The following is a 22,598-nucleotide window of genomic DNA, read 5'->3' on the forward strand; positions in this document are numbered from 1 at the left end:
ATTGGCATGCAGGTGCATGATATTTATGAACCTGAATTGCATCCATTGGCAGCTGTAGGGTTATTACGATTTACCAGCCAGTGGGGGCAGGTTGATTATGAAAGGGGGCAGAGCTATGACATTATGGCTGGCTGGAGTAGGATCAGGGAAGAAGAAAACGTGAAACAGTAAATTCCCACTAGATTCTGGACAGGTGGGGAGCTTAAGAGGCGGACAAGGGCTAAACTGGCTGAGCGACAAACCTAAGGGTGATCCTGGGTTTTTGCAGCAGGGAGGGTTTTTGCTCATGGCCTTTGTGGCTTTGTTTCTTAAACTTGAACCCCCAGATGATGCTGGACTACAATTCCCAGAATGCTTTAATCTGGGAAGTGTAATCCCTTATGACTTCAAGCAAGTTATTGAACACATTTTCAGTAAGGTTTGTGCATGATTAGGAAGAAGGGGCTGAGCTGCACTAGTGCAAGTGCCCAGAGCTACCCATCAGTCTGCTTTCATTTTCTACCTTGTAGTAAACCAATCCAAGCAAGTTGCTAACTAGCTGCTATGGCTACCTGCACTGGTGCAACTGAAATACCACAAACATGTAACACCACAAAGCACAAGAGTTGACCTTTAAAGAACTGTATTTAATGAAAACACTTTAACAATGGGGGGGGGGGTTGCATTAGGGTTTTCTCTTATTCTGATACATCAGCATCTCTGGGACAGCAGTTATAACAAAATAACAGAATCGCTAAGGAATAACCAAACCCACAGAGAGGGTATTGTATTATAGCACATATTAAGCTATTCATAAATTATCCAAAATGAGACGAGTAAGAGACAAGACAATAAGTGGTAGTGAGGTATCAATTGCTAGACTGGTGTAAGCACAAGGCTGAGACAGAGTCAGGAAACCTACAGCAGAAACCATAATAAGAGCCAGAGATAAAGACTTAAGGAGGTGCTATGTGGAACTGCATGGAGAGGCCTCAGGAACAAGGCTGAAAAGGGTTAAGAAAACCAGTGGAAATGTCGATAAGGGAATTAGAGCATAAACATAGAGTTCTTTGAAAATTCTGAAGACCTCTGTATAACTGAATGGAATCAGGTCTGGAAAGCAGAGTAGTGCTGTGTGAGTGCAGGAGCCATGTTATCCATGTTATTCTAGAAACTTCCAGTGCTGCTTTCTCTCATGTTGGCACTACTTATTATGCTCCACAACTGAAGTCTCCTGTCGTCTGTGGTCATCTCTGGTTGGAAGTGGGATAGAGGCCTGGGGAGATCTTTCTACATGGCTGCTTTATATTATGCCTCCAACTCGAAGCCGAGGCCCACCTTGTGGCCACCAGCACTTTTTTTTTCTCATGTGGGGTCCTAGCCACCAATATTTTTTAATGGGGGGGGCCCTGGCCCCAAATGTTTTTTTATGGGGGACCCTGACCACCAATATCTTTTTATTTTTTATTAACATGTGGGAACTCTAGCCACCAATATTTTTTTTGTTTTTTTACTGTATGGTGGGGAGGGCGGACCTGTAGGTGGGGCTTACGGTGGGCGCAGCCCAGGGGGCCCAGGAAATTTTGCTGTACGGGGCCCTGCGATTTCTGATGGCGGTCCTGGGAGGCCATTATGGGTAGTGTTGGCTCCTAGGGTTCAGAGGGGAGGCTTATTAAAAAGAGGCCAGAGTCAGTAGGAACAACTCACAGAGATCATAGTGTTTGAGTCCAGCTGGTACTTGGCCGCAATGCCAAAACGAGTGTTGCTGCTGCCGGCACTCCATGACAGACTCACTGATGTCCCCACATCTTTACTGACCTTCTGATACACTGACCCTCCAAATTCTGTGCCATCATTGCTGAGAAAGAAACAGTCTGATATCACCTGACAAATGGCAGGGGACCTTTTTACCCATAAAGTGGATCACCGTACCAGAGGCCACCCCTTTAGACTAGAAGAAAAGAACTTTCATTTGAAGCAACGTAGAGGGTTCTTCACAGTGAGGACAGTGAGGTTGTGGAATGCACTGCCGGGTGATGTTGTGATGGCTGATTCAGTTAATGCCTTTAAGAATGGCTTGGATGATTTTTTGTACAGACATAATATTAAAGGCTATTGTGATACTAAACTCTATAGTTAATATAGGTATGGGAATATAGAATTTTAATTAAAAGTAGGAAGGGGTGTGTGTATGGATGCTGGGTTTTCATTTGGAGGGGTTGAACTTGATGGACTTTGTCTTTTTTCAACCCAATTTAACTATGTAACTATGTAACCTTGCCCACAACATGCTGCCTCCTGCTATCACTTTATTGTTAATCTTATACGCAGTAGCCTGGTCATTATACATGTATAGATATACTCAGCATCATTATAAAGAGCAGCCTTGTCATTATCCGTGTATAGAGATACTCAGCATCATTATACAGAGCAGCCAGGTCATTATCAGTGTATAGAGATACTCAGCATAATTATACAGAGCAGCCTGGTCATTATCAATGTATAGTAGGGATGCACCGAATCCACTATTTTGGATTTGGCCGAACCCCCGAATCCATACTGAAAGATTCAGCCGAATACCAAACTGAATCTGCATATGCAAATTAGCTGTGGGAAGGGGAAAATATATTTTACTTCCTTGTTTTGTGACAAAAAGTCACTCAATTTCCCTCCCCGCCCCTAATTAGCATATGCAAATTAGGATTTGGATTCGGTTTGGCCGGGCAGAAGGATTCGGCTGAATCCGAATCCTGGTGAAAAAGGCCGAATCCTGAAACGGATCCTGGATTCGGTGCATCCCTAATGTATAAAGATACTCAACATCATTATATAGAGCAGCCTAATCATTATCAGTGTATAGAGACACTCAATGACCAGGCTACTCTGTATAATGATGCTGAGTATCTATATAAACTGATAATGACCAGGCTACTCTGTATAATGACGCTATCAGTTTATATAGATACTCAGCATCATTATACAGAGCAGCCTGGTCATTATCCTTGTATAGAGATACTCAGTATCATTATACAGAGCAGCCAGGTCATTATCAGTGTATAGAGATACTCAGCATGATTATACAGAGCAGCCTGGTCATTATCCTGGTCATTATCAGTGTATAGAGATACTCATCATCATTATACAGAGCAGCCTGGTCATTATCAGTGTATAGAGATACTCAGCATCATTATACAGAGCAGCCTGGTCATTATCAGTGTATAGAGATACTCATCATCATTATACAGAGCAGCCTGGTCATTATCAGTGTATAGAGATACTCAGCATGATTATACAGAGCAGCCTGGTAATTATCAGTGTATAGAGATGCTCAGCATCATTATACAAAGCAGCCTGGTCATTATCAGTGTATAGAGATACTCGGCATCATTATACAGAGCAGCCTGGTCATTATCAGTGTGTAGAGATACCTGGTACAATAGTTCAGTACAGTGTATTATCAGTGCTATACACAGCAGTCTACAAGTTGGTCACTCATCCCCGGTGTACATCATATTTACATTTGTATGAAGCTGCAAGTCTCCTGCTGTATAACCTAGTGCAAAGTTGTTTTGTGCCAGTCTGGCTTTAGCGGTGTCAAATGCCATCTGATAGCTGGCCAGCCAGCCCTGATAGCCAAGCACCCTCCAGCCATATATAGTGGGACCAGCCAAGTCCAGGGTGATATCAATGCCCAAGTTGGCATAGTCTCTCTTGTAGGAGGTTTTTAGCTTAGCACTCTTCTTACTGTGGGAAAGAGGAAGGAAAGTGAGTGGATGACAAAAAAAAGGGCACAAAGGACAATGAAATGGATTGGGTGGGAATGAGACATAATAGTACAAATGGCTTCTAAGAAGGAATTCTAATAAACCTGGATGTAGATCAGGTAAAGGATACGAGGCACAGGCCCTGTCGCCTCACCCTCCCCATTTCCAGAGATGTTTGTGACCTACCCAGTATTGGGCACAAATGTAGTGTCCAGTGAGAGCTTCAACCCCTTTGCCAGTATAAGACATTAGGGAGTCAGTATAAGGCATTAGACAAATGGAAACAGCCAATGACTGCAGGAGTCCCACCTTATTTTCCAGGGCCACTTCAGTCCCCAGAATGTTGTCTGTGTTCCATTTCTGGGTGAAGGTGAGTCCAGCCTCTTTCATCATGTATTTTGTCTGTAGGTTTCAAGATGCTTTTCCGGTGTCATTGTTGGATAAGCCGCTGCTTGTGAACTCCTGAAAGTACCCCCCATAAACCCACGTCAGATTCACTGCTATGTCATACAATATAGTGTCAGGAATTATAACGGGGCTATTTATCAGTATCATTTATCTTTTTATTGCCCTCTTCTCAGTATATTATACAGGGCTGTGATTGGTAAAATTGTATGCATAAAAAAAGAACATTATTTAGTACTAGACATTAAGCCCGTTAAATTAACGGGCGCTAGAACATATGTAGTCAAACATTCGCAAGAGACGGTCCGTGGGGCACATGCACAGTAGCGCAATCCCACGGACACCGGGACTGGACGCAGAGACACTTCAACTTTATTATATAGGATGTGAAAGAATGGCTATTTCTAAGAAACTTTTCAATTGGTTGTCATCATTTTAGTTTTTAAATTATTTGCCTTCTTTTTCTGACTATTTCCAGCTTTCAAATGGGGGTCACTGGCCCCATCTAGAAAACAAATGCTCTTTAAGGCTACACATTTATTATTATTGCTACATTTTATTACTCATCTTTCTATTCAGGCCTCTCCGATTCATATTCTTATTCAAATCATTGCATGGTTGCTAGGGTAATTTAGACCATAGCCACAAGATTGCTGACATTGCAAACTAGAGAGCTGCTGAATAAAAAGCTAAATAACTCAAAAACTATAAATAATAAAAAAATAATAATATTAAATGAAGACCAATTGCAAATTGTCTTAAATTATCATTATACATCATACTAAAAGTTAATTTAAAGGTGCACAACCCCTTTAACAAGTAACATAAGTGTTGTAAGAGGGCCAGCTGGAGTGACTATCATTGCCAATACTCCAGGTCGCCCAGTAGTTGAACATTTTGAGCCACATCACGGCATGGCTTGCTGATTAAATTACATGAAGATCTGATTTCCTTACCATCTATAGGGTTTCCAATGCCGCATTAAAAGGGAGGAAACAAGCACATTACAATGAATGCACCTACAGGAAACACAAAAATAACAATACGTATCTTACTCACCACCCCACTGGAGGATTTGGCCTTGAGCTCCAGCTTCACCAGGCCAAATCCTAGGGTCAAGAATTATACTGCATTATGTTCCTGCAGCAGAGAACACTTACATAATAGCATTTTTCTCTGGTCTGTATCTCAGTTTATAGGAGGGATCCCCGGTGTATATCCCATTTATACAATAGAGCTTTTCTCTGGTCTGTATCTCAGTTTATAGAAGGGATCCCTGGTGTATATCCCATTTATACAATAGGACTTTTCTCTGGTCTGTATCTCAGTTTATATGAGGGCTCCCCGGTGTATATCCCATTTATACAATAGCGCTTTTCTCTGGTCTGTATCTCAGTTTATAGGAGGGATGCCCTGTGTATGTCACATTTATACAATAGGGCTTTTCTCTGGTCTGTATCTCAGTTTATAGATATCCCTGGTATATACTGTATGTATTTTACAACCTTTCCCAACTCATTGCTTCTAAAGCCCACAGGCGGGTCACTTGGATGTAATAACTGTTCCAAATATGTTAGTCCCTACTCACCATATCCTTTATTAAAAACATCTCGGGAGGATTTGCCCAGGTCTGCATATGTAGGTAGCACGGCCATGTTTACTGTGGAGGAGATTTACAGATATCATAAACCATCCAGAACTGTCCTCAGTCTCCCCATTTAATGTCATATAATGTTCCTTTTAACAACCCCTATTTCATTACTATTGCACCTCCCCATAATTATTTCTCATCCATAATATAACCCCCCGCTCATGTGCCCCTGAACTGCTTTTATTATTTATCACAAATCACTGTGCTGCAGCCCGTGAGAAAGGTCAATACAAATGGATGCCCTTTTCTAAACAATATACAATGTGCCTGATGACAGCACAACTATACAACTACACAACTATGGTCACTGTGTGATTGATCTCTGGAAGGAGAATAACCCATTCCTTGCATTGCTCTGCTGTGGCCCTTTCACCGGCTAAACTGGGTCCTGTCAGTACAAGCAGAGGGGTACAGGGGGTACACCCGTACTTGGCCGGGGCTAAACTGGGGCTTGGCTGTGCTGCAGACCCGAAGTCACGCTGAAAATTGTGCAAAGTTAGGGATTATCTGCAAGTTCCATGATCAGTAAACTCAATTTCAAGCTGTGACACAATGCACAACTGGAGTTTTCATTAGCAGTATAAAATTGGCAGACGGTCCCTAACTCTGCAATCTCGCCCTGCCCCAGTGCTTTTCAGCCAATGACAGCTTCTCCCTTCTTTACGTCCCGCCCCTGTAAGCATACTTCCTGTTTGGGCTCTTTTCTCAATGGCATAGAGAGAGCTGAGCAGGGTTGCCAGGTTGGCGGGTTTTCCGCCAAATTGGGCGGTTTTTTAAGCGTGGTGGCGGTTTTCCAAGTCCAAACCCGCCAATGGCTAGTTTTGGGCTAGTTTTAATAGGTGCCGCGGGTTTGGACTTGGAAAAACCGCCCAATGCTCAAATAGTAGCACACGCACTGCTGGTGGCTGGCTGGCTGCACGATTGATGCGAGGGGCGGAGCCGGAGACTTTGGAAAGGGAATCAGACTCAGAGAGAGCCTCAGAGAGGGGCGGGCACGCAGGGCAGGGGCAGGGGCAGACTGGGCCTTGGGAAGAGGAGGAGCCGTTGGGTAGAAAGGGAGGGGAGGTGGATTTGCGTGAGTAGAATGGCGGTGTAGGCTGGGGGAAAGAGGAAGGGCCAAGCTCTGAAGGCAGAACTAGGGGTTTCCGGAAGGCAATCTTTGGGGAGGGGAAGGTAAAGATTGGGTCACGTGATAATCATATTACGAAAGTCCCACTTCCCTCTTGTGTTATAATAGTTAAGGGGCAGATAAAGCAGTGAAGGCTGGATTTCAGGTGAGACAGTGTGAGAGGCAGTAGGAGAGTTCAGCTCTGTGAATATTCTGTCACTTTTGTTTCCCTGCGCAGGGTTACCTGCTCGAACTGATTAGTGGGGCTGACACATGTATTCCGTCACGTTTATATGCTCTGGCGCAAGCTTGCAGTCCGGCCTGAGACAAATCTGAACCTCACAGCGAATTGTTTCACTGTCACTGCAGAGGACCCTTTGGCCGTACAGTGTGTTACCGCCTGGGCGCTTATTCATATGTTTACCCACCATTTATTACCACGCCCGGGCTGGGCTCTCACTTCGTGGTGGGAATTGGTTGGAGACAAGTTGGACACCACCACGACGACAGTGCCGCTTTGCGGGACTTGTGAGTAGCTGTCTGCGACTGTGCGTACTGCGTTGTGTTTGTGTCTTTCTTATTTGTATGTAGGGCTGTTGGGCAGTAATGGGATCCTGTCATTGCCCGGTCTCCAATAAAACAATATTCGGTTGGGTGTGTCACAAGAGGACTCAAATGAACACACATTTATAAGCGCTCAATGTATTCGCAGTACTGTCAGTACAGTTATGGGACCTGTTATCCAGACTGCTTGGGAGTTTTCCAGATATGGGATCTTTCTCTAATTTGGATCTCCATTTCTTAAGTCTACTAAAAAAAGCATTTATTATTTAAACCCATTAGGATTGTTTTGCCTCTAATAAGGATTAATGATACTTAAGTGGAGATTGAGTACGGTTTTATTATTTCACAGAAAAGAAAATCAAATTTAAAAATATGGATTATTTGGAAAAAAAATGGAATCTATAGGAGACAGCCTTTCTGTAATTCAGAGGTTTCTGGATAACGGATCCCATAGCTGTATCCTTTGATGACATAAACTTTTTTTCAATTTATGAATTGGGCTACTTTTGGGCTACTTTTAAAATTGCTTTTGGCTACTTTTTGGCTAGTTTTTTTATGGTCTTTGGCTGGTTTTGAAATGAAAACCTGGCAACCCTGGAGCTGAGTGGCAGTATCCTGGAGCTTGCAGAGAAACAGAACATGAGAGAGACAAAGCAGTGCTGTGTATGTTGTGCTTAATATTTGCCTAGCTATGACTCTTTGTAGTGTGATATATTTAGCTACCACAGAGCCTGTGTACAGAGTTTGCCTAGTGCTGGTATCAGTAGAAACCTGGATCCTGTTATATACAGTGTGTGCAATGCCCACTTATACAATGATTTTTTTTGTAGGGGGTTCCCTGGCACCAATAGTTTTTTTTAACTTATAGGGGGGCACTGGCCACCAATGATTTTTTTTAAACTTATAGGTGGCCCTGACCACCCCTGGTGCCAATAGTTCTTTTTTTAACTTATATGGGGGGGGGGGCCTGAACGCTTATGTTTTTTCAAAAAACATTTATGGGGCCCCTGGTTCCAATAGGTTTTTTTTTTAACTTATAGGGGGGGCTGACCACCAATGCTTTTTTTAAAAAAACATTTATGGGGCCCCTGGTGCCAATAGTTTTTTTAAAAAACTTATGTGGGACCCCTGCTGCCAATTTTTTTGGTTTTTTTTAAATTATAAGTGGGCCCTGACCACCAATGGCTTTTTATAACTTGTGAGTGAGGGGGTTTACCGTTTTAAGCAGTTGTGTCTTTGTGGACATTTTACTGTGGTGTGGGCAGGATCTGGGATGGGGCTTGGGGGTGGGAGGGCACCAGGGGCCCCAGAAAATGTTGCTGTACGGGCCCCTATGGTGGCCCTGAGTACAAGTCACTCTGCCCTTGCTCAGATCTCATGTGCAGCCTGGGTTTCTGCTGAAAAACAAAGTGCAGCAGTTGCACCATTCCACTGGCCAACATATCTGCCACAATCAAACTGCTCTGTTCTCTATAAATCAGACACATGAAGGCTCTCCTGGTGTTGTTGAACTGCAATTCCGCCAGAAATCAAATGACAGCTGAAGGCCAGGCATGCTGGGAGCTGGCAGCTTTGTCCTGTTGCCATTGAGGCTGCCTTGCTGTATAAACTATTCCCCATAAACCTGTCAAGAGTCATTTCCCTTAGCAGTGGCCACAGAATACAAGTACAATCCAATCCCTGCTCATCTCAGCTGTCTCTATACCCAGTATGGCTGCTCAGCATGTATAACTAGCTGCCTCATGTGCTGAATGTCGAGCCCCAGCTTTACTTAACACATCTCCCACGGTTTCACTACTGTGCCTCCCACCCTGGAGCCTGCGCCTCACACACTCCCTGCTCTACTGGCCACCTTCCCACCAACAAATCTGCAGCACTCTAACCCAGCCTTCACACATTTACCTAACACACACGACCCCTTTGTCTGCCAGTTTGTCACCTGTCCCCAGTTGAAGGTCTCTGCGTCTCACCTCTCCGCACATGCGATAATCCCTCAACATGTCACTCCTGCCCTGCCATACGATGCAAAACACTACGCTTCTGCCATTTGCTCGCGATCGCAAGCCCCCGTCTACACCAGACTTGCTAGACTCGCTCTCTCTTCCTATTGGTTTTCCTGCTGCTGTAGAATGTGGGCAGTGCCAGCTATAGCCGTTTGTACCATCAAGAGGGATGAAAGATAGGAGAGGTTTCCAGCGCCACGGGACAAGAACCGGGCCAGCTCAACTCTTCCTCAGGCAGCGACTTCTGGTTTGAATTATGGTGTGTGCCGTATAGTTAATTGGAGGAGGAGGTCAATGCGCATGGCCAGAGAAGGGACATTTTTTACTGCTGGGCGAGGCTTTCTTCTGAAACAAATACGAGCGAGACTGCTAGTGTTCCTTGATTTTGGCCTAGAAATTACCTTCATCAGAGAGCGAGTGTGATATGCTTTAAGTTAGCGAAGCCCACCCCAGGGACTCCAAACACTAATGGGGCAAATTCTTTTTATTAACCAAATGGCTCAAGGTGGAATAAAATGTGGTAGCTGACAAATGACTGTTTTACAAGCCCTGGCAAGTAGTGATGGGCGAATTTATTCGCCAGGCGCGAATAAATTTGCGAAACGCCCGCAAAAAGTCGCCCAAAAAAATTTGCCGGCGTCAAAAAAATTTTTTCGCCAAAATGGACGCCGTTTTGCGAATTTGCCCATCTCTACTGGCAAGGGTTGCCACCTATTCTGGAAAAAAATACCTGCCTTCCGATATATTTATCTATTTTCCCTATTAATAACATTGAGATCAGCCATCATTTTTACCGGCCAGGTTGCAACCCTAGCCTTGGCCAATGTCCAGCAATGAACATTTTAATGTTGGCCTTTCCCTGACTAAGCTTGCCATTGATGAAATGTTTGCAAATGGCCTACAGTTTTCTGTGATTTTCTTATGTTTGGCTGTAGTCATGAGAAAGCTTTCTATTTAACCACAGCTAGGGTTGCCACCTGGCCTGTATTTAACCGGCCTGGCTGGTAAAAATTATGGTTGATATCAATGTTATTAATAGGGAAAATAGATAAATATATGGAAGGCAGGTATTTTTTTCCAGAAAATGGGACAACCCTAACAACAACCCAAACGGGAATTCCTTCTCCAGCCATAAAGGCTACATTTACAGTAACAAAAATCGTCCCAGGGAGACATAAATTGATAAAAAAAAATTTAAAATGTTTCACTGTTCACTGCTTATCAGGCTTGGCTAGTAATCTCAATAGTAAAAGTTATTTTTGGCATGAAGAACAATGCAAGTGAGAGTCAAAATAAATCTGAAAAGAAATTGTTTGTGTCGTAGTATTCCTGTTTTTGCTATCTGACAGTATCAAACATGCAGTAACAAATGTTTTATCTAAAACCAAGGGAGTTTGAGATTTGAAAAGGAAAAAAAATACTACAACTGTGACACAAGTTGTCATGTTTTCTAGAAGAGCACACTGTTAGGTATTTATAACAAATTTAAAATAAACTTAGAACATAGACAAGTAGGTTTCCAAAGACTTAATGTAGTCTAAACATACATTTCAATTATATATACACATTACTTGTTTAAATATCTATATTATGGACAGCTAAGAGTTTAAGAAGTTTAGAGGTTTTGGCTTCTTGGGGCCCTTACAAAACCTGGGCTCCTCAGCAGTCACTGGGTCTGCATGCTCTGTAATTAAACATATATATATATGTATTATATCCAACAATTATGATGCACCAATCAGTCAAATTCGTTTACAATGCACATCGGGTGCTGATCCATATAGCGGTGAGTAATTCCTCTTTCAATAAATATATAGTATCCAACCAGATCGCAACACCTTGATAAAACGTAGCATTTATTGTTGCATTTAAAACATTCAATTGTGCACTTCCGTTTTAAGCATTATTTCAACTTATCTGTACAGAGTCCAGCATTTTTAAGTCCAGCAATATCGCCACATATTCGAGCACCCACGCGACTGTTTCGGGAAATCCTCCTTCCCTTTCTCAAGCGTTTACAGCGTGCAGTGGCGTCTAGGACTCCATTGTTGCATTTAATGCTTCCCTTTGCGAGGCGGAAGTCACGTAGCCGATCACTGTGATGACGCGTCTTCATATAAGGGACGGGTCTGCACGTATGCGGACACACCCCTCCACCTCTTGGTTGCAATGTATATTCCTTAGCTACGAAATATTTAGAAAAAACATTTATAAAGATATTCCTTTCGTATTACATGGAACTTATTACATTCTATATGGACAACTATACATAGCCAGCATTTCAGTTTACAATTGACAATGGACCTTTCACAAAAATAAATGTAGGTCAAAATCGCGATTTTAATGATTCTAATTAGGGATGGACGTCTTGTATCGCTGCAAAAATTACGCACATAGACTTGTATGGCGTCATGCATCAAAAAAAAAAGACTTGCCTCAAAAAAAATTTTTGCCGCACGACAACATTTTTTTGACGCCCATAAACTTTAATGGGCGTCAGCGACATTTTTGGCGAAACAAAACGGGTCAAATTCACCCAACCCTAATTCTAATACTAGAGGACTGATGGCCCTTTCCTTTATGAAGAAGCACTGATAGATAATATTCCTTGATATGCCCAAAAAAAGTATATGGTTTATAATGGTTTTGATTATATACATCCTACTATTTTCCTACCAGCTTTTTCTATAATTGTTGATGTGACCACTGATGTCATAATGGTCACTCCAGATAAACAACTGGCTTACTAAATGCATGGTCATGTGACCATTGATGTCATAATGCTTACTCCAGATAAACAGTATCTTGCGTCTGTTAGTTGTGTCAGTGTGAGAGAGGAAGCTGAAGAGTGCAGATGTGCAGGTAAGAGACCTTCAATATTTTCATATTTTTATGAGATTTTAAATACATGAGGGCATCATGGCCGTTCACACCACTTAGGTATTGTGCTAAAAGAGGATCCAGTGTTCCCCACACCACAGTTTCTCCAATAGGACTGATTCAAAACATGGGTTAGTTATGAGTTGAATGCAGGGCAGTTAAACAGCCATTACAGACTGTTGAATGCATCAGATTACTCCCCCCCAACTGCTAATATCTAAATAGTATAAACTGTAAAAAAGTGGTTAAACATGTACAATCTTTTGAGCACACAAAAAGTGAAGTTTGTAAACATCCTGCATTACTTCAAATGAGTCCGAATGGCGACAAAAAAAGAAAGCAACTACCTATCTGGTGATATCAAAGTATGGTTTGACAAAGTAGAAATCACCATCTCTTGTTTAACCGTCTGGGAAGGTAACCTCTTGGGGTAGTAACCTTCCCCAGCATGGCAAGGTTTGTGCTTCTGTTTGCTATGTTTGTGATTATTTGGGACCATGTAGTAATTCTGTTACTGACGCTTTCATAACAGTCTATAATATAAATTTTGAAACCCCAGCCTAGTAAGGGTCAAGGGTGTCTTCTCTCTGTGGCATATACATTACTGCTATGGCATGTACATTTAGGAAGGCGAGTCAGTCCATCAGATAAAATAGCCAGCTTGCAAGTCTGTGTATAACCAAAGCAGTACCTTACATTCAAGAGAAATAAACATTTTCATGTGGACTGAGAGTGGACAAACTTTTTAAAATAGCAGGAAGATGTGTACAACAAAGTCCTTTACTTTGGCTGCCAACAACCTACTTTATAGGTGGTTGGCAAAAGTGTAGAATTTGTTCTGTTAGCTAGGGGAAAGCTACATTATTACCAGAGTAGTGTGGTGGTTTAGAAGGCTTAGAAGGGTTAAAAGATCCAAATAGAAGGCATGATAGTACATTACTTACATTATGGGGAGGAATAGGCAAAAGTGGGCTTAAAAGAGGTAGCAGAAGGACAGGAGCAGGAGAGGGTTGAGAATAGGCAGCAAACTTATCTGAAAAGCTTTGGGATGGTGCATTTTTGAAGGGGTGCTAACCCCAGGATATATACGCCTTGCTTAAACTTGTGGCAGCTTTTTAATTTAAATTTTAAGAAATGTGTTCATATAACAGAGAACAAAACAAAAGCATATATATATATATATATATATATATATATATATATATATATATATATTACAGGGCCGCCATTAGAATCACGGGGCCCCGTACAACAACGTTTTGAGGTGCCCAAGCCCCACCCCATATCCTGCCCACATCCACATCACAGTTAAAATACCAACAGACATCAGCGCTAAAAAAGTAACCCCCCACACAAGTTATAAAAAGCTATTGATGGTCAGGTTAAAAAAAACAAAAAACATTGGTGCCATTGCCCCCCATAAAGTTTTGATAAAATATCATTGTTGCTTGGGCTCCCCTTACAAGTTTAAAAAAAATTGGGGCCCAAAGAATATTTTTTAAAAAAAGACCATTAGAACCAGGGCCCCCATAAAAGTTTTTAAAAAAAAATCATTGTTGCCAGGCCCCCCCTTACAAGTTAAAAAAATTGGGGCCCCAAAATTTTTTTTAAAACAAACATTGGTGGCAGGGGCCCCTTACAAGTTAGAAAATTAAATATTAATAAATTAAATATTTAAAAATTAAATAACAAGTTAAATTGCTAGTTCTTTATACTGACTTAATCAGTGTACAACCTCACTTGTGAGATTTATACTCAACTCTGTTAAGTGAGTGGGCACCTTGCTTATCATAAATGGTTATCAAGGGCAATTCAGAGGTGGCTTTCTGCTGCCGCTGTCTCTCTCTTCTAGCGCTGGAGGGGGGCCCCAGAGTGGTCCATGATACTAGCGCAGAAAAACTTATTTGTGCTCTATGTGCTAGAAGAGCCATATTTCTGGCTTGAAAACTGGAAATTTGGCTCTTAAAGTTACCAAGAGCGGTAAGTTTCAGCCTGAGGCAAGTTTCTCTAATTGTTCTAGTGCCCCTGATGTTGATACTGCTCTTTATTGAGATACTAGACATTAAGCCCATTAAATTAACGGGCGCTAGAACATATGCCGTCACATACCTCCCAACATTTCAGAATGGGTAACATTAGTAGGCAGGGCCACCTTTGTAGCACTGGTGGCCAGGGGGTTAATGCTGGTGCCCAGGGGGTGTTAACATTGGTGGCCAGGGGGGTGTTAACATTGGTGGCTAAGGGGGTTAACATTGGTGGCCAGGGGGGTTAACATTGGTGGCCAGGGGGGTTAACATTGGTGGCCAGGGGGTGTTAACATTGGTGGCCAGGGGGGTTAACATTGGTGGCCCGGGGGGTTAACATTGGTGCAAGGGGTGTTAACATTCGTGGCCGGGGTTAACATTGGTGGCCAGGGGGGGGTTAACATTGGTGGCCAGGGGGGTTAACATTGGTGGCTAGGGGTGTTAACATTGGTGGCCAGGGGGGGGTTAACATTGGTAGGCTAGGGGGGTTAACATTGGTGGCCAGGGGGGGTTAACATTGGTGGCCAGGGGGGTTAACATTGGTGGCCAGGGGGGTTAGCAGCATAGCCCTGAACACTTCACATCCCCCTGTTACCTGCTTTCTACTCCCTACTATCTTCTCCCCTCCATCCAGCACAAAGACAACATCTCGCCTCACCTCGAGCCACAAGTAGCGTGACCCCCGTCAGTAAAATAAAGATGGCGGCGCGAGACTTTGGACCCGTGGGGCACATGCGCAGTAGCGCATTTCCACGGACACAGGGACTGGACGCAGAGACACTTGGACTTTATTATATAGGATAATTTAAGTGTCAAATATATTGTAATGTGATTTTGTTTCTGTTTAGATGTGGGGGGGCAATATCATTGCATTGTATATATATTTTCAAATATTGGATATTTTATTTTGTTGAGGAGCATATATAAAGAAAATTGAGAACAGTGAGGAATGGTATTGGCAAGGAAAGATGTTTATGTGTGTTAGAACACCCATGCATACCCCCCGGGATGATGTGTTCAACTGCAGGAATATCTGTCCTGCAAAATCATTCCTATTTACTAACATTAGTGGTGGTAGCAGATTTATGATAGTAGTTAAGTTAATGATGTAGTTGTTGTTAGTGTTTTTTATTCATAAACTGTAGGTATGTTTATTCTTTATATAGAGCATTACAGCATAGAGGTGTAGTAACTGAATGGAATTGTCAATGTTTACAGATTTTTTTATGGTCACTTTATACCCTTGGAGGGGGCAATAGTTCTGAACTGTGTAGATGCGGCTTCTGTACCTTGTTTAATCTTGCAGTTCTGCATTTATGTTGATGTAATACAGATTATATGTGGTGTTAATATCTTTCTTATATATATATAAGTTTAAATAGTTTATAGTATTTTTAATAGTTTGTAGTATTTTCCTGTTGCAGCCTATAATATGTATAACTTGTATTAGTCGAGAGCATACATGCACAGGGAGGGGTGGCATTGAAGGAGAGTGAACCTCATACAGGTCATGTCCCACTGTTTAGTAACATGTAGAAGTACAAGAACTGGACTATGCTGAAATTCTACAGAATGTAGCAACTCTTTAAAATTCTAAAATATCATCCCATTTGGGGCCAGGGGAGCCATCAGGGAGGGACAGGGGGGAGAGTTGTAGGGGGCCCGAGGGTAAGAGAGGCCCACGCAACACTTACTTGATTAGCTGGGCCCCCCATCTTTCTGAGAGCTGCTGACTTCGGGAAGGCATGGACGTTTAAGGGGCCCTGGCCACCAATTTTCTTATAATGTGGGGGGGGGCTGGCCACCAATTTTGGCCACCAATTTTTTTTCTCATGTGGGGTCCTAGCCACCAATATTTTTTAATGGGGGTCCCTGGCCACAAATGTTTTTTATTTTTTATCAACATGTGGGAACCCTAGCCACCAATATTTTTTTGTGGTGGGGAGGGCGGACCTGTAGGTGGGGCTTGCGGTGGGCGCAGCCCATGGGGCCCAGGAAATTTTGTCATATGGTTCCCTGCGATTTCTGATGGCAGTCCTGTTTGGGGCTGAACAGTATGGAAACAGACACAGCACTGCAATAACATTTTCAGAAAGGGCTGCATCTGTGCTAAAAAAAATGGCAATATGAATTAGAATTTGTGTTTATGTCTTTGGTCTAGTTGGTGATGAACTTTTTGTATCAATTTTTGTGTTATAGCAAATGTCTATGGATTGTTCATCTCTTTAAAATTCATGAAAGAGCTTAAAGTGATTGTTCACCTTTGACGTAACTTTTAGTAAGATGTAGAGAGTGATATTCTGTTGCAATCTACAGTTGATTTTCATTTTTTACTGTTTGTGGCTTTTGTGTTATAGCTTTTTATTCAACAGTTCTCCAATTTGCAGTTTCAGCAGTCTGGTTGCTAGGGTCCAAAATACCCTAGCAACCATGCACTGATTTGAAAAAGAGGCTGAAATATGAATAGGAGAGGGCCTAAATAAAAACACGAGTTATAGAAATTAGCAATAACAATACATTTGTAGCCTTACAGAGCATTGGCTATTTTATATCAGGTCAGTGACCCCCATTTGAAAGCTGTAAAGAGTCACAAGAAAAAGGCAAATAATTCAGAAACTATACAAAATAAATAATGAAGGCCAATTGAAAAGTTGATTGGAATTGATCATATAACATACTAAAAGTTAACTTAAAGGTGAACCACACTTTGAAATAAATATATCACTCTGGTAGCTGTAAAAGTGATACAGTAGGTAAAAATAAGGCATATTTGGGCGTGTCTACCTTAACATTAAAACCTGTTAATACGTTTCAAACCATGCTGTGGAAAACACATCACTTTAAAATAGAGTACCTAGTCCTTTCTCATGTGTTTGTGGTAAGGTCGGATTAAGGAAAACACAGGAGAGGAGTGAGCACACGGGTCACTCTTGTTTCCTCTAGAATCATCCTGGAGCAAAGTGAAGGGACCTGCTGGCAAAGTTTTTTTACTTCTGACTTGAAATAGTGTTGTTCTTTGTCTACATCCACATCTTTTTTTACACATGACCAAAAATATTTAATATTTTCATTAGTGTCTTGGATTTATCTCTTGATGTTGCTGTATTATGCAATAAGCTTTTTGCATAAACCATACCCATGTCATGTTTTCTTATTTTTTGTCCCGTTTATTGATTAAAATATTTATGTAGTGTGTGCTGGTATGCTCCTGTAGCCAATGTGATGCCATGTATCGGGAGGTCAATCTGTCGGGCCTCGTGGATTGACTGCCAGTTGGTCTGGGTGTGTGACCGTGCCATCCTGTACTGACTAAGAATAGGGACAGAGTTAGGTTAGTGTTAGGGATGTCAATCCCACACCCCCATCCCAACCCCAATCCTGAAAACGATCCCACAGCCGGTCTGGGTGGTGAAGCTGACTTAGAGTTAGGGACTAGAATAAGGACAATGTTAGGGGCATGGCATCAGATTGACAGGAGCCATGCACACTTTTAGTTCCCTAATGAATAATATTCTTTATCTTTCAAATAAAAATGATATAGAGTTGTAATCACTCTTCATGTGTTTAAAATGCAGAGAGTGCCTTTTTGAGATTCCTATAGATCTTTATGTTCTTGTGGTGGTCATTTGAACTTGATGCTGTGTGGACAAAGGTGCAATCAGGCACTTTTTTTATAGTATGGCCGTCCGACAGCCCTTCCACATTGATTTAAATTTAAAACCTAAGTATATTTATGTTCACTAAGAATGCATTTAGATGCAGAGTCTGTCTTTTTTTGGTTTCTATAGTTCTTTATGTTCTGTATTGGTCATCTGAACTTGATGCGGTATAGACATAGGTGCAAATAGGCATGTTTAGAGTCTAATTGCAAATACAGGGTAGGAGAGGGGTGGCATCAGCATGAAAACCCGTTTGCCTGCAGAATTTGCTTGGTGCACAGGTTGCTCCATTGCCCTTTATTTGCTCTAGGATCATCCTGGAGTAAAGTGAAGGGGCCCGCTGACAATTTTTTTACTGCTGACTTTAAATAGTATTGCGCCTTTTACATCCACATCTATTTTTACACATGACCAAATATATTGAATATTTGAATTATTGTCTTTTATTTAGCTCATAATATGACTGCCTTATGGGTATGTTTTTGCAAAAATGGTTATTGCATATCAGGTTTTCTTATTGTTTGTCCATTTATTGATTTTAAAAAGTTATGGAGAGTCGTGCTGGTATGCTCCTGTAGCCAATGTGATGCCATGAATCGGGAGGTCAATCTGGGGGTCCTTGTGCTACCGTGGATTGACTGCAGTCTGTCTGGTGTGTGACCGTGCATCCTGTACTGGCTAAGAATAGGGACAGTGTTAGGTTACTGTTTAGGGAGGTCAATCCACACCCCATCCCAACCCCAATCCTGAAAACAATCCCAATCCCACAGCCAGTCTGGGTGGTGAAGCCAGCCGTCAGCAAAGACTGTCTTAGAGTTAGGGACTAGAATAGGGACAGTGTTAGGGCATGGCATCAAATTGAAGGGCGCCATGCACACTTTTCACTCCCCAATAATTAAAATTCTTTGTCTTAGAAAATAATGAAAAAATGTAAGTAGATGTATGTTCACTAAGAATGCGTTTAGATGCAGAGTGTGTTTTTTTTTATTTCTATAGTTCTTTATGTTCTAGTATTGGTCATCTGAACTTGATGCGGTATAGACATAGGTGCAAATAGGCAAGTTTAGAGTCTAATTGCAAATACGGAGGAGGAGAGGGGTGGCATCGGCGGTGGCAACCCGTGTGCCTGCAGAATTTGCTTGGTGCACAGGTTGCTCCATTGCCCTTTCTTTGCTCTAGGATCATCCTGGAGCAAAGTGAAGGGACCCGCTGGCAATTTTTTTACTCCTGACTTTAAATAGTGTTGCGCCTTGTCTACATCCACATCTTTTATTACACTGACCAAATAAATTGAATATTTGAATTATTGTCTTTTATTTATCTCTTGATATAACTGTCTTATGGATATGTTTTTGCAAAAAAAGATATTGCATATCAGGTTTTCTTTTTGTTTGTCCCATTTATTGATTTTAAAAAGTATGGAGAGTGTGCTGGTATGCTCCTGTAGCCAATGTGATGCCATTTATCGGGAGTTGAATTTGGTAGTCCTTGTGCTACCATGAATTGACTGCCAGTTAGTCTGGATGTGTGACCGTGCCATCCTGTACTAAGAATAGGGACAGTGTTATGTTAGTGTTAAGGAAGTCAATCCCACACCCCATCCAACCCCAATCCTGAAAACAATCCTAATCCCACAGCCAGTCTGGGTGGTGAAGCTAGCCATCCGCAAAGACTGTTTTAGACTTAGGGACTTGAATAGGGACATGCTGTGGAGACCGCTCTATGGCTGCCCTTCCACGCTGTGGAGACCGCACTCCGACAGCCCTTCCACGCTGTGGAGGCCGCACTCCGACAGCCCTTCCACGCTGTGGAGGCCGCTCTCCGACAGCCCTTCCACGCTGTGGAGGCCGCTCTCCGACAGCCTTCCACGCTGTGGAGGCTGCCCTCCGACAGCCCTTCCACGCTGTGGAGACGCTCTCCGACAGCCTTCCACAGTGTGGAGGCCGCTCTCCGACAGCCCTTCCACGCTGTGGAGGCCGCTCTCCGACAGCCCTTCCACGCTGTGGAGGCCGCTCTCCGACAGCCCTTCCACGCTGTGGAGGCCGCCCTCGACAGCCCTTCCACGCTGTGGAGGCCGCTCCCGACAGCCTTCCACGCTGTGGAGACCGCACTCCGGAACCCTTCCACGGTGTGGAGGCCGCTCTCCGACAGCCCTTCCACTTTGTGGAGGCCGCTCTCCGACAGCCCTTCAACGCTGTGGAGGGCGCTCTCCGACAGCCTTCCACGCTGTGGAGGCCGCACTCTGGAACCCTTCCACGGTGTGGAGGCCGCACTCCCACAGCCCTTCCACGCTGTGGAGGCCGCTCTCCGACAGCCCTTCCAAGCTGTGGAGGCCGCTCTCCGACAGCCCTTCCACGCTGTGGAGGCCGCTCTCCCACAGCCCTTCCACGCTGTGGAGGCCGCTCTCCGACAGCCCTTCCACGCTGTGGAGGCCGCTCTCGACAGCCATTCCACGCTGTGGAGGCCGCCTCCGACAGCCCTTCCACGCTGTGGAGGCGCCCTCCGACAGCCCTTCCACGCTGTGGAGGCCGCTCTCCGACAGCCCTTCCACGATGTGGAGGCCGCTCTCCGACAGCCCTTCCACGCTGTGGAGGCCGCCCTCCGACAACCCTTCCACGATGTGGAGACCGCTCTCCGACAGCCCTTCCACACTGATTTCAATTAAAAACCTAAGTATATTTATGTTCACTAAGAATGCATTTAGACGCAGAGTCTGTCTTTTTTTGGTTTCTATAGTTCTTTATGTTCTTGTATTGGTCATCTGAACTTGATGCGGTATAGACATAGGTGCAAATAGGCATGTTTAGAGTCTAATTGCAAATACAGGGTAGGAGAGGGGTGGCATCAGCAGTGGGAACCCGTTTGCCTGCAGAATTTGCTTGGTGCACAGGTTGCTCAATTGCCCTTTATTTGCTCTAGGATCGTCCTGGAGCAAAGTGAAGGGCCCGCTGGCAATTTTTTTACTGCTGACTTTAAATAGTATTGCGCCTTGTCTACATCCACATCTATTTTTTCACATGACCAAATATATTGAATATTTGAATTATTGTCTTTTATTTAGCTCATGATATGACTGCCTTATGGGTATGTTTTTTGCAAAAATGGTTATTGCATATCAGGTTTTTCTTATTGTTTGTCCCATTTATTGATTTTAAAAAAGTATGGAGAGTGTGCTGGTATGCTCCTGTAGCCAATGTGATGCCATGAATCGGGAGGTCAATCTGGGGGTCCTTGTGCTACCGTGGATTGACTGCCAGTCTGTCTGGGTGTGTGACCGTGCCATCCTGTACTGGCTAAGAATAGGGACAGTGTTAGGTTACTGTTAGGGAGGTCAATCCCACACCCCATCCCAAATCCTGAAAACAATCCCAATCCCACAGCCAGTCTGGGTGGTGAAGCCAGCCGTCCGCAAAGACTGTCTTAGAGTTAGGGACTAGAATAGGGACAGTGTTAGGGGCATGGCATCAAATTGAAGGGCGCCATGCACACTTTTCACTCCCCAATAATTAAAATTCTTTGTCTTAGAAAATAATGAAAAATGTAAGTATATGTATGTTCACTAAGAATGCGTTTAGATGCAGAGTGTGTTTTTTTTTATTTCTATAGTTCTTTATGTTCTAGTATTGGTCATCTGAACTTGATGCGGTATAGACATAGGTGCAAATAGGCAAGTTTAGAGTCTAATTGCAAATACAGGGTAGGAGAGGGGTGGCATCGGTGGTGGCAACCCGTGTGCCTGCAGAATTTGCTTGGTGCACAGGTTGCTCCATTGCCCTTTATTTGCTCTAGGATCATCCTGGAGCAAAGTGAAGGGACCCGCTGGTAATTGTTTTTTACTCCTGACTTTAAATAGTGTTGCGCGTTGTCTACATCCACATCTTTTATTACACATGACCAAATAAATTGAATATTTGAATTATTGTCATTTATTTATATCTTGATATAACTGTCTTATGGGTATGTTTTTGCAAAAAAAGATATTGCATATCAGGTTTTCTTTTTGTTTGTCCCATTTATTGATTTTAAAAAGTATGGAGAGTGTGCTGGTATGCTCCTGTAGCCAATGTGATGCCATTTATCGGGAGTTGAATTTGGTAGTCCTTGTGCTACCATGAATTGACTGCCAGTTAGTCTGGATGTGTGACCGTGCCATCCTGTACTAAGAATAGGGACAGTGTTATGTTAGTGTTAGGGAGGTCAATCCCACACCCCCATCCCAACCCCAATCCTGAAAACAATCCTAATCCCACAGCTAGTCTGGGTGGTGAAGATAGTCATCCGCAAAAACTGTCTTAGACTTAGGGACTTGAATAGGGACACGCTGTGGAGACCGCTCTATGGCAGCCCTTCCACGCTGTGGAGGCCGCACTCCGACAGCCCTTCCACGCTGTGGAGGCCGCTCTCCGACAGCCCTTCCACGCTGTGGAGACCGCTCTCCGACAGCCCTTCCACGCTGTGGAGACCGCTCTCCAACAGCCCTTCCACACTGATTTAAATTAAAAACTAAGTATATTTATGTTTACTAAGAATGCATTTAGATGCAGAGTCTGTCTTTTTTTGG

At 43.1% G+C, this 22,598-nt stretch overlaps 1 long non-coding RNA gene across 1 annotated transcript; it reads right to left on the minus strand.

The window, feature by feature from the left end:
- Positions 1-3,323: 3,323 nt before the first annotated feature.
- Positions 3,324-6,465, minus strand: LOC121402125. The gene is made up of 3 exons (XR_005966573.1): positions 5,737-6,465; positions 4,053-4,205; positions 3,324-3,723 (listed from the first exon to the last, which is right to left on the minus strand). It is a non-coding gene; the product is annotated as an uncharacterized LOC121402125 (long non-coding RNA).
- Positions 6,466-22,598: the final 16,133 nt, after the last annotated feature.

This window comes from Xenopus laevis, chromosome 3S (genome assembly GCF_017654675.1).
Source record: "Xenopus laevis strain J_2021 chromosome 3S, Xenopus_laevis_v10.1, whole genome shotgun sequence".
Lineage (NCBI taxonomy): Eukaryota > Metazoa > Chordata > Amphibia > Anura > Pipidae > Xenopus > Xenopus laevis.